Source organism: Beta vulgaris, chromosome 9 (genome assembly GCF_026745355.1).
Source record: "Beta vulgaris subsp. vulgaris cultivar EL10 chromosome 9, EL10.2, whole genome shotgun sequence".
Taxonomy (NCBI): Eukaryota; Viridiplantae; Streptophyta; class Magnoliopsida; order Caryophyllales; family Amaranthaceae; genus Beta; species Beta vulgaris.
The window spans coordinates 33574614-33587251 of NC_079210.1; positions in this window are offsets into that span (position 1 = coordinate 33574614).

Here is a 12638-nt window from a genome sequence, read left to right on the forward strand (position 1 = left end):
TAACTAATCAAACCAAGAATATATAAAAATCAATAATCATGTCATATAAACATGGATTCCCATTTCCCAAAACCCTAGAAATAAAAACTACTCTATCATGAAATAAATAAAGAAATCTAAATCTACAAAGGAAAGCATAATTAAAGAAATCAAGCAAAGAAACTAAACAAAACTCATAAATTAATCAAGAAGAATAAAAAATAGGGTTTACAACTAAAAACTAAAGAGAAAGAGATTAGAAAACTAAACTAAAACTAAAACTAAGAAATAACGTGTGAGGGAGGAGAGAGAGGATGAAAACCTGATCTAAATAATATTCAATAACCTAATATGGTTAGGAAAGTAATTTACAAGAGATAAGAAAAGTCTTGAATATATCATTAAATGGGAGGAATAGTGATCCGCGCGTACGTGTGGCAGATTCCAGCAGAAATAGTGCAATCTTCCGGAAGGCATAACTCCTTGAATAGAAGACTCCTCGGGTCGTGCCACCTATCGTTGGAAAGCTGTTCAACTCTAGTTTCCAAATCTACTGGAATTTTTGGATTTAAATTAGCACATAAAAAGTTATGATTAGAAAAGTAGACGTGACTTTTTTTTAACATTTCTTTTAATGATTTTTCGCTTTGTTTTTGCTCAAACTCGTACTATAAAATATGCAAATGATCCTTATGCATTGTAGTTTCTTTCCAAGTGCTCCTAATCTTCAAGTTTAGCTAATCATATTCTAAATACGTCCTCGATGCCTGAAATTCATCAACAAAAAAAAAAAATACCGAATAGGAGTAGAAAAACATAACTAAAAATATAATGCAACAATGAACCTAAATATGAAACTAAATGCTCTAAAATGCAACCTAAATGAACCTAAAAACTATATATAAATATGACTTATCAGGCTCCCACAAGCTAAACCATTGTTTGTCTTCAAGCAATTAGACATAGACATCGGAAAAGTTAGACAACTTACAATATGGGACTAAAACAAGGCTAAACACTTAATTGAGAACACAAGAGATATAATCACTACATAAACCAAGCGTCGAAACAATCTCGAACAAAGCCGCATAGTATGTCATGTATCACAATCGACTTTCCAATCATACCACAAACCATCTCCCCCAAGCCGGATTTAACAAAACCTAACAGACCTCACTATAATTATGTATACTCAAATCATTCATGTGTTTAAAGGATAAATAATCAAACTCAACCTAGACAAGTCGACTCAGATGAAGCAATATACTCTTTAACTTTGACTTTTTGACTCACTTAATACTAACAATACAATACATAATGATCAAGAGGACTTTTAAGGGTTGTAATGGGGCTAGGTTAAAGGTATGGAAAATAATTTGGGAATTGTGTGGAAAAAACGAGAAGGGGAGCATCATATAACTGAAAACATGACCAAGAAAGTCACAACAACTCCTGCAACAACCAACAATCTCCAAATATAATAACAACCTTTTTCACTCAAGAAATTCAATCATAACCCTTTTTATTTTACTTTATTCACAACTTTTTTTCTTCACTTAGCTTCTTTTTCATTTCATTTTTAACTTTTTTTTCTTTTCTTTTTTGAACTTTCAATTCAATTTCAAAGCTCACTAAACATATTTTTCCATCCTTCTAAACCACAAATAAATCACTTCAATTCAATACAAACTCAACCAAAACTAATACTCGCTCCCCCAAGCTAGGCGTGGAACAAGAATCAAACGAGGCCAATGGCTTGTAATGTAGGTATCAATCAAACAAAGTCAGAAAAGGCTCAGCGGGCTAGAGGAAGGATAATATGAAAACAAGAATAACTATGGAGTTAAGATCATCAAATGAAACGCTTCAATCATATCAAAATGTATGCACTGTCAAATATCAAGGAGTAACAAGTCAAAGTTAAGATCAAAAGAACAGAATTGACACAGATACGTCAGTTTATAGGCACAAAAGCTCACTTAGGTTAAGGTGTCTGCACAGTAAAGCTAAATCGAACCAGAGATAGATCAATCAATCTTACCACAAACAATCAATTGCGAAACAATCGTTCTATGAAAAATCATGAACGAGATGATCAATGACGCTTACGAATCGTAGTAAAATATCAACAAGATTCTCAAAAAGTGAGAGCAGTAGTCCGATAGATGTAACTAAAATGAGATGAAATCTAATATTAGATGAAATATATATGCTAATGCAACTAAGAAAACAGTATAACTTTTTTGTTGACACGTAAACTCCCACTTCTAATAAGTAGTACAATTCGTGCAACATCCTACTAAAGCAATGAAATCTACATTAGAAAACAATAAAAGATATATAATATTCCTCCCCCAAGCTAGAATATGCAGTGTCCTCACTACAAAAACGAGTTCAGAGAAGGAACCAAAACCAACCCCTAGATCACCAAATCACCAAGGTCGCCCACCAAAAGCTGCAACACCACAAAAACCACACATGAACTCAGACACTCCAAAAATTTAATAGATGTGTTCAAAGATTCTCAACAAGATGACATTAAAACAAAAATCCAAGCAAAAACTTAAAATTCTTATCAAGATAGAGTATAAACAATATAAAATAAAAAGATTTACAACCCAAAAAAGAGTCGAATAAGCTCTACAATTACATAGCACCACTCTTTAAAGACCAACTTGAATTATTATGTTGTCAAGTTGCACAATCCTATAACAACGATCAATCAAAATGTAAAGAAGTGTTAAGACAATTGGAAAATCAAAAAGAAAAACAAAAGAAAAGGAATTAAAAAAAAGAAAGAAAAAGATAATGAGAAAAAACAAATTTAAAAGATGAGAAAGTGAAGAAAGCAAAACAAGAAACGAGAAGAGACTAAAAGAAATCAGGGGGTTTGGTCTGGCGCGCGGCTGCTGGACACCGCAGTAAAATGGTGGTGTGCATGTGAAAGTGGTCAGCGGCAGCAAGGCAGAAGGATATGGTGGCGCACAGGGGGCGACTAGTGGTACAAGGACCAGGAAAGGTGGTTGCTGATTTCAAGGGTACCGGAGATGGTGGTTCCGCGAAGGGGGGGTCGCTGGCGCTAGTTTTTGTGGCGAGAGGGAGATGGCAGAGAGGAGTGTGCGGGATTTCGAAGCTAAGAAAAGGTTGATGGACTGTCGTTAAGTTGTGGCGGTGATCGTTGGTGGAGATGTACAAGTGATGACGGAGCTGGTTGGGTGGTGGGATTTGGCGAGCTAGAGTGGAATTGCGAAGGTGTCAGCAATGGCGGGATGTGCGTCGCATGGGAGGAGAGAAAGGATGGTGAAGAGGGTGCTTGAGGAACAAGAATTGTGTGACGAAGAAGAAGGAGTGTCGAGCAGTGGGTGGGCCAACGAACGCTGACGAACCAGCGGGATGGGTAGAGAGATGTAGTTCGTGCAGCGTGTGAGACCCATGGGGCGACGGGTGGGAAGCGGGCTCTAGACAAGTTTGTTATTACGCCTAATTTGTCGAAACACGCAATTTCAACCTATATATGCTTTCAAACCTTGACTATACAACTCACAAATTTTGTTAGCTCGTTAGGGGACTAAAATAAATTAATAAAAAAACGAATTCAAGTGAATCCAAAGACAAAGAATAAATTACGAAAATCAACTAACTAAAATAAGAAAATGAGAATTCAAGTGAATTCACAAAAATAAGAAATAAAAATAAAATAACTAACCTAAAAGAACTAAAGTCGAGTGAATTCAATTAATCAAAAAGTTATTAAGATTAGTAGATCACTCATAATAGTTCAATGCTCTAAGAAGCTTATGATGTGCTCCTGCAAATATCTCAGAGCATATTATGTAACGGTGGAAAGGATGATTGAAAAAATTATTTCTTTAAAATTATTAAACTACAAAAAGAAAAATCAAAGGAAAAATTATATTTACAATAGAAAGAAGAGAAAATGTTAGTATTTTTACATGACTCAAAAGTAGGAAAAGAAATTAAGTTTACATTAGTTACATGATCATAAGTGTCATTCAAATGGGGAGAAAAATAGAAAGATGGAGGATATAATATTAATATAGGTGAAGAAGGAATAAAATCAAGTTTTTGAGAGAATGGAACATGAGACTCAAAAACAGTAGGTGGTACCGATAAAGACTCATAAATACCTCATGGTCAACTTGACTTTCCTCCGAAGAGGAAATTTCAACTATGGCTTATTCCTCCTACAAAACATTCATCACATTAGTCGTTCTTTCAATCTTTACATCATCCCAATAACTCTCATTTATTATCCACCCCTCACTATCATCATAAATAAACGGGTTGGGGATAGAATTCTAAGCAGATTGACATTGAAATTAGGAAGAGGGGTCAAAACCATTTACTAATTTCACATCACACGAAGAAAAATCATGAGAAGTAGACCGACAATTAGAGCAATAAGGGGGTGGTGTCATGTAAGTTTGGGGTGAAAGAGCAAATGAAGAAATCTCTCATTCATAAGTATCCCTAACCAACCACACAATTAAATCCTAACAATAATCAGGTGATTGGAATAGAAATCCCCCATTAGACGTTGATTCTACCATCATCCTAGTCTCTGCATTTAACCCTTCATAAACCACTAGGCACATATCCCACAATTCAATTTCATGATTAGGACCAACAAAATCACCAAGCCTATGATACTACTTCCAAAATGCTTCATTCTCATACTGCGAAAAAGAAAACATTGCTCTAGAATTACTAACATGTACACGGGGTTCACAAAACATATGGGGTAATTCAGGAGAACTCATGCAAAAATTGGGAGGATTTTGATATGATGCATCAAAACTGTAAACATGAGAATCCCAAGAATTATTACTATGTTGCCTAGCAAAAGAATTATCCTCATCATCAAAATACCATGACTCCATGATACAAAAAAAAAAAAGTTTTAAAAAATAATATAAAAATTCACAAAAGGAAATATATATATATATATATATATATATATACACAATTTAGTCTCACCAACAATAAAAAATCAATAAAATTATACCGTCTCTCCGGAAATGGCGCCAAAATTTGATAGGTTGTCGTACACCTGTCAATAATAATTCTTCCAAAACCTTCTAACAATATAGTAGGGTAAGTAGGGTTGAATCCACAGAGAGATGGTCGATTTAATCTAGCTTCTAAATTATGGGAAATCTAAATAAGATCATAAATATGTGAATTAAGGTTCTAAACTAATAAATAAAGAAAATCAAAGTAAAAAGATCTAGGACAATGGTTAACCATGTTTATACTTATAATCTACCAAAATATCATCAGTAGTTCAATTAATCAAATATCTAGAGCACAACTTAATCCTATGGTCGGGTCTTAACGCTGTCAAATCAACATATGCTAGTACAGTAGCTCAACATAATCAGATTCGCTACTTGTAGGTAAGACTATATCTCGATCTATGACTCAATATTAGCAAACAATTGATCAGATTGCAAGATTAACAATCAAAACACTATTCAATTATAGAAATCAATAACTAACCAAACCATGAATAAATATCAATCAATAATATATCATATAAACATGAATTCCCGAACCCTAGAAATAAAAAATACTCTATCATGAAATAAATAAAGAAATCTAAATCTACAAAGAAAAGTATAATCAAAGAAATCAAGAAAATAAACTGAATTAAACTCATAAATTAATCAAGAAGAATGACAACTAGGGTATACAACTAAAGACTAGAGAGAAATAGAGGAGAAAACTAAACTAAAACAAAAACAAAGAAATAACGTGTGAGGGAGGAGAGAGAGAATGAAAACCTAATCTAAATAATATTCAATAACCTAATATGGCTAGGAAAGTAATTTACAAGATAAGGAAAGTCTTGAATATATCGTTAAATGGGCGGAATAGTGATCCGCGCGTAGGCGTGGCAGATTCCAACGGAAACGGTGCAATTTTTCGGAAGGCATAACTGCTTGAATAGAAGTTTTCTCGGGGCGTGCCAGTGCCACCTATCGTTGGAAAGCTGTTCAAGTATAGTTTCCATATCTACTGGAATTACTCGATTTCAATTAGCACATCAAAATTTATAATCAGAAGAGTAAACGTGACTCTTTTTTCACATTTCTTTTAATGATTTTCCGCTTTGTTTCGCTCAAACTCGTACTATGAAATATGCAAACGATCCTTATGCATTGTAGCTTCATTCCAAGTGCTCCTAATCCTCGATTTTAGCTAATCATACTCCAAATACGTCCTCAATGCTTGGAATTTATTAAAAACAAAAAACATACCAAATAGGAGTAGAAAAGCATAACTTAAGAATATAATACATTTTTGAACCTAAATATGAAACTAAGTGCTCTAAAATGCAACCTAAATGCACTTAAAAACTATATATAAATATGACTTATAAAATACCTGTCATTATCAACCACACCAATGGAATCTAGCTTCTCTCTTGTTTGAAGTCTCTTATGCATTGCCAACCAACATATGAAGTTGTGTTTGGGAATATTATGATGATTAAATACACCAAGGTAGTTTCTCACCAGCAGCATGCAACTTCTTGTACAAATCAGAAGTATTATATGATCCATCTGTCAACCAGTTAGTACCAATCTGAACACTGATCTCTTGTTTACTTTTGCAAATAAACTTCACAGCCTAACTGACAGAGGAAGGGGCTGTAAATTGATATTAGTCCCGCTCTTTAATGTAAATAACATGTACCCACCTCACCCAAAGATTATTATCTTTTTTTGAAATGTTCCATACCTACTTACCTACCATAGCTAATTTCTAGTGCATCAAAGACCTAAAACTAAGACCACCATTAGCTTTTGGCCTACAGACATTTTTCCAGTTCACATAGCCAGGCTTAGGAATATTGGTAGGTCATAGTCCAAAGAAATGCTCTACAAATAGCATTGATCTGATTGATAACTCCTCTAAAAATGAGAAAGATTTGTTCCCAATACACACTAATACTCAAAAGAACAGATCGAGTTAATCAATTGTCTCCAGCTAGCAAAAGAGATGTGTCTGGTGCTCCACACCCTGATCCTACCTACCATCTTCTTAATAAGCTTCTCACAATCATTTGTAGTGAGTTTTTTGACACCAATAGGTACCCCAAGGTACCTAAAAGGAAGGCTTCTAATCTTAAAACTTGCATTATCCACAATTTTCTACATCTCCTGGTCACTCATTCCACACCCATACACATTGGACTTAGCAGGGCTAGCTTTGAGACAAGTTATAGCAGTAAAAAGATTCAAACCTTGCAAAATCATCTGCACTGATCTATAGTCACCTTTACAGAATAAAACTAAATCATCAACAAAGCACAAATGATTTAGTCCAAGGGTTTTCCACCTAGGATGAAATTCAAAGTGAGGTTGCTTCCTAATATAAGACATGATCCTAGTTAGGTACTCCATTCATAACACAAATAAGAGGGGAGACATATGATTACCTTGTCTTAATCCTCTCTTAGAAGTGAAAAACCCTCTGGGAATACCATTTATCATAAGTGTAAAGGTTAGACTTGTCATACACACCATCACTAGATGAATAAACTGATTAGGGAAGTTTAAGGCTTTCATCATGTCCTTCACAAACTCCCAACAGACTTTGTCATAGGCTTTTTGGATGTTAACCTTCATCATATAACATTTCTACTTTTGCCCACTCTTATACATTCTCACTATGTCCTGACATAATAGAACATTGTGCAAAATGCTCGCTCCTGCCAACAATAAAAGCCCCCTGGCCACTAGTAGAATAATTGATTATTGCTGCGCTGGTATTGTTGTGGTTTTACCCATACGTAGCAATATATCACGTAAAAAGAAAGAAAAAATATAAAATAAAGATATTGCTGCAGTTTCGACCTAAAACCGCAGCAATATGGTATCAACAGAAAAAATTTTGAAAAAAAATTGAATATCTGACTATACATATTGTTGAGGTTTTTGTCAAGAACCGCAACAATATATTAAAATAATATTTTAATATATTGTTGCGGTTGTTGCCCAAACACGCAGCAATATCATTAAAAAAGAATATAAAACCCATCTGTTAGGGTTTTTTTTTCCCACTATCCCTCTCTCAACCTTACACACCTCTCCCCTCTTCAGTTCTCTCTCATCTATTTGCAAACCCTCAACCATTTTTCAAACCCTCTTTCTCCTCTCATCCTCTCACCTCTCACCTCTTCCCTCTTCGTTCGCTTTTCAAACCCTCACCAACGTCGTCGTCGTTCACCTCCCACCAACGTCGTCGTCGTTCACCTCCCACCGAAGTCAGCGTCTTCACCTCCCAAGCTCTCACCAACGTCGTCGTCTCCACCTCTCATACTCTCACCAACGTCATCTTCTTCACCTCTCACCGACGTCGTCTCCTTCAAACCCTCTAACTAACGTTGTCTTCTTCGTAATTCACCAAGTCGTTCGCTCCTTCGTTGTTCGCGGTCGTCGGTCATTGTTCGCGGTCGTTTGTCATCATTCACTCTTTAGTTTCAAGATCTGTTTTGTTGTTTACCTTTTTCTTTATTTTTTTGATTTTTTTATTAATTTTGTACTTCTGTTTTGTTTGTACTTCTGTTTTTTTTTAAAAAAAAAAAATTCGGCTCGCCGGCATCAAATCTCGAGATTTTGTATTTGATTAATGACAAAACATGCCTCAAACTAAAGAGTAATACAAAACATGCCTGAAACTAACGAGATTTTGCCTTCTGTATTAATGGAAAGTAATACAAATAATTACATGCCTGAAATTTTCAATGGAATTAATGACAAATGCACAAATACACTCGAATAATGAATTTTGCACTCAAATTAATGAGAAATGCACAAAAAAATTTTTTTTTACCTACACCTGTACCTATTGCTGCGGTTTCTGGTAAAAACCGCAGCAATATGCTTATTATTTATTATAAAATAGAGTATATTGCTGCGGTTTTTCTGTAAAATCGCAGCAATATACTGAATTATTCTAATATAAAATGAATATATTACTGCGATTTTCGCTAGAAATCGCAGCAATATGTTAAAATATTATTGCGCAGTCAAAACCGCCGCAATAGGCCATGGGTCTCTGAAACCACACTAGGTAAAAACTAACTTTAATTTCTCACACAACTTGGTGATACACTTATAAATGACAGAGCAACAAGATATGGGTCTATACTCACTAACACTCACAAGGCTCTTTACCTTAGGAATCAAGGTAATAGAAGTGACATTTATAGATTTTAGTGACTTTCAAATGTTGAAAAAATCAAGGACAGCAACGGAAACCTCTCCCCCCAATAATCTCCCAGCATTTTTTAAAGAAAAAGCTATTGTACCTATCTGGAGCTTTATTATCATGGACAGAATGCATAACTCTCTTCACATCAACCTCAATAAAATTACAATTCAGCAAGTGTTGTTGTTGAGTAGATAACTTAGGCCCCTCGTCAATTATTCTACCCTTGACATCACATTTATCTTCCATGGTTTTATTCAGGAGATCCTGGTAGAAATGCACAAAAGCATCCTTGACTTTATCATATTTATTTACCCAAGTCCCTGCAACATCTTGAATGGCATGGATCTTATTTGCATTTCTTCTTGCCTTAATGGATTGGTGAAAAAGCCTTGAGCTATCATCACCTTGATCAATCTATTTAGCCTTAGAAAGCTAAGGTAAATCTCTTGTGCCTGTCTATAAACACAACCTGCTTCTTTCTTCTCTCTAGTGTACTCAACATTATTAGGTTGTTGATGTACAAGGTTATGCACCCTAACCAAGTTTTAATAGGCTTGAGTAGCCTTCACCTGGACCTTTAAAAAATCCTCCCTATTAATTTGCTTAAGATTCATCTTCAGATGCTTCAACTTCTCCCTAGATTTGTGCATAAGAAACCCATACACAGGTCTCTCCCACACCTTTTTTACAGTTTCAAGAAAAGTGGGAGACTAAGCCCATATATTAAAAAAACCTAGAAGTTTTTTACCCTAATTCCTACCATCATACACACACAACACTCCTGGACTATGATCAAAGTCCCCGTCTGAAAAATAAGCAATTTTAGCACCTTTAAATCTATCAATCCATTGCCCATTACCCATAGCTCTGTCAATCCTAGAGAACACCTTGTGCTCCTCCTCCTGTTTATTGGACCATGTGTAAAATCTCCTAGAGCTTTTAATGTCGATTAAGCCACATCCAAGCACACAGTCTCCGAAGGGTTGAATTTCATGCATCTTGAAAACAGACCCTACTCTTTCATCTAAGTTTAAGACAGTGCTGAAATCTCCTATAGCTATCCAAGGACTACTAGTCTGCATCTGATTCAAATCCAGCCACAATCTTTCTCTCTTATTTCTATCATTGGACCCATATATGAAAGAGCACAAAAAACCATCAATAGACTCTACATGGGTGATCTTGCAATGTATTGCTTGATCAAAGATCCCTAAGGATGTCAAACAGTAAAATAATCTGCAAGCCAACCAACAACAATCCTTCCCCTATCAATCACACAACTATAGTTATGAAACACGAGCCAGCGCACATGTTATTGTAAAGATTCCCCGTCTTAGGAATCTTTACTTTAGTTTCTAGATACATAATAGCTTGATATTATGAGTAGAAATAAATTTTCTATATTATGAGTAGAAATAAATTTTCTAACCTCAATTTGCTTTTGTACCTTATTCAGTCCCCTGACATTCCAAACCATAATATTATCCATGGTTGTCAAGGGATTTCCACTCTTGCACTTCATTCTCCTTGTGTTGTTCAATATCATACAGAAGTTCTTCTGTTGTAGTATGATCTAACACCTAAAAACTGATTCCTAGTTGGTGTGACAGACTACACCAGTTGAGTCCTTGATTGTGACAACAACTACTCCCCCACCCTGACCCTTCTCAGTCTCTTGAACTACAGTTGGCCTATCCACCTGAACAACCTGCCTCTGATCAGGATTAGTGCTCATAGTAGTAGTCTTCTACACCCAAATCTTCTTCACTCTCTATGTTTCTTCACACAATCAGTCCCTAAGTGCCCATACTCATTACACTTCTTGCATTGAACTGGCTTCCAGGTAGAGAACACCTTCTGCTCCACCATTTCTTTCCGCTCATTTCTGAAACATAGGGTGTCTGGGAAGCTTTGATACATCTTAACTTCCACAAGAACTATTGCAAACATTGATCTCTCTCTATTCGGAGTGGCATGATCAACTTGCAAATACTTCCCAATTGGACTCACGATTTTTGTCAAACTCTTCTCATTCCAATCAATACTTTAAATCCAGCCCATTAATTTCAATCCATATGGGCAAAATGTCCACATTCTTCTTCTTCCACTCCATTTCAGGGCACCAAGCTTGCATGGTAAGAGGTTTCCCATAAAAGAATTGAAACCCTCCTGATAGAACTTCATTGTTAACCTCCAGACTCTGAAATCTCACAATGAATAACCCATGCCCAACTGGAAGAATTCTATCAATTTTTTTTCTTCCCCAAATCCTTCGTATGAACCCTTCGACAATATTTGAAGGCAGATTGGCCCCAAGAACATAACAAACAATAGAGGGCTTCTGGAAATTTACCTCTTTTTGAATGTCATCCCATTAAATTTCAGGAATCACATCATCTATTTTCCCATTATCAGGGGGTTCTACATTAACAGTATTAACAATTGCAGGCAATTCATGAGTAATTTAAAGATTATCAACATTTCCTTCAATTTCTACATCCATGAAGCTCGCTTATCAATTTTAGACCCACTATTCAATACTTCTAACCATTGTGAGAAAGTATTTTTATCTACAGATTATTTTCGTAACTCAATTAAAGAAGATTTTGGAGATAAAATCTCACCTTCTTCCTCGCTATTCTCCAATTTTCGAATCTCCAATCTTCCGGATCCAATCAATTCATCCAGGGATCTCGTTTTCCGTGCATTGGAATTAATAAGATGGGCCAGTCATCTTCTCTTTCCCCTTCAAAATTCCTTTGGAACTCTTTGTCCCTCGAGTTTTCCCCATGGCAACCAGCAATCGCTAGAAACCTCGCGAGAGAAAAACTTCAAAAGTTCCCTACTATTATTCTCTCCACTCCTCCGTTCTGTTTTGTTTTATTTTGTTTTGTTTTGTTGTTCCTATTTTGAATCTTTATGTGCGAGGAAATCGATCAAAATAGGAAGAACTTTAGAAAACGAAGGGAGTAATATCATTGATATAACATCTTCGACATCCCTAATAAGTTAGACATGCAACTTTTAAGATCTACAATAAAAGAAACAAAAAATTAGATTAAAGTAATTAACTAAAGTTATACTCGAATTTTGTCATGAAAAATCTATTATTTGTAGTTTTTTTCAAAATTAATGCCTCTACAACTTATATTATAATTGTTTCGATGGAGAAAACTTAAGTGATGAACCAAATCTTTTCGAATGCAAAAAGACTAAAAAGAAACTAACAAAAAAATTAGAAGGGCACATGAGTATAAGGAAGAAAAAAAACTAATGGGATAAAAAATCACATGCGGATAAAATATTTATAAACAATGTAAACTAAGAAAAAGTAATTTGAACACCAATTAAGGGGACTTTTCGACCATCAACAAAACTGTTGTTGGGGTCCCCTAAAGTCCAATATTATTATGAGA